The sequence below is a fragment of the Misgurnus anguillicaudatus genome, chromosome 12 (genome assembly GCF_027580225.2).
Source record: "Misgurnus anguillicaudatus chromosome 12, ASM2758022v2, whole genome shotgun sequence".
Lineage (NCBI taxonomy): Eukaryota > Metazoa > Chordata > Actinopteri > Cypriniformes > Cobitidae > Misgurnus > Misgurnus anguillicaudatus.
This window is the reverse complement of record NC_073348.2, coordinates 25,974,082-25,975,541: the sequence shown is the minus strand read 5'-3', so window position 1 is coordinate 25,975,541 and position 1,460 is coordinate 25,974,082.

Sequence of the window (1,460 nt, the reverse complement as noted above, 5' to 3'; positions counted from 1 at the left end):
GTTGTCACAAATTGAGTGCTGCAGTCAAAAACTGAACTATGGTAATGGTGAATGCCCTTCCTGTGGTGTATGTGGTGTTGTTGTTTTTTTTAGGGTAGGCTGGCAGTCCAGCTTTTACGCTTATTTTTGATTAGAGAAACAAAACTGATCTGAAGTCAGTGTGTGAAATCATGTGACCTTTCAATACAAGAAGTACTTAGTTAAAGTAAGCTTTGGATTGTAAATTATTTTGAAGTTGTTTAATTTATCTCTTATCATAAAAAATATATATATACAGCTATTATAAAAAATTACAGGATGAAACTACTTTACGATTATAACAACTAACAGTACTGTACACTAACATATTTACAATCATCTGTTTCTCTATCCTGTCCACAAGCTCTCCTTCTCAGCATCTAGCTGTCACAATGCACAAATGCTTATGTTTATTTTTCAGTCTAGTTTGTTTAAGGCCTATGCTCTTTGTTGAAACCAATTTAAAGTGTGGTTAAAATGTGTGAAGTCTGATCATGTGACCTTCAAGTAAAGGAAATGTTTAGAGTTCACATTGTTTGCTAGTCAGTGTTTCTAGCTAGTGCTAATGTAGCTCAACTCTAGAGCGTTTTGTTAGCAGGGCAAATGTTATGGGTTCAATCAGGGATCACATTAACTGATAAAAAATATTACTTTAATATGCTGTAAGTAGCTTTGAATAAAAAGATCAAAAATATAAGTAGGCTAAACTAAAACAGTCTCTTTTAATCCAAATTGTATTATATAATGTTGGTGTGTATTTATTGGTGACCTCCAGTTGTACAGTAGTTAGATAAAGCTGTGCTATGGTATTTAAGATCTCTGCACTGACAGTAAACTGTTCATACAGACCACAAGTAAACAGTTATACAGATATACTCTTGTATTATCCCGTTCATATAACAGCTTTCAGCAGTGGCGGTCCTGGCTAGATTTACGCCCTGGGCGAACCATCCCTTGGCCGCCCCCAGAAAAAAACAAAGGATTACCCCCAAACCCCGCCACCAACATGTATTATTTTGTTATATATAATCTTAAATACAAAAAGGTAGCAAGAACAGAGAAAAACATGTAATACAGTATAAACACACACACACACACACACACACACACACACAGAGAGTTGCTGCTGTGGAAGTATCTGACTCCTCATTTTGGCCAGTGGGTGCTCTAGCTCTAAAATATTCCAGAAGTGCCCCTGAATTTACAATTAAGATACAATTATGTAAGTAAGATACGCTTATTTCACACATGCATCAGTTACCCAATTAAAATGACCATAACACACATTTTATTAGTATTTGTTAACATCATATATAAACTAAGCATACACTACAAATTATTTAAAAAGCTATATCACTGTAGCTTACAAAATGCCATGTCAATGTATATTAGAAGTTATTTAAGTTGGCACATATAGCGTAAAGCAATAAAAAATTACACAG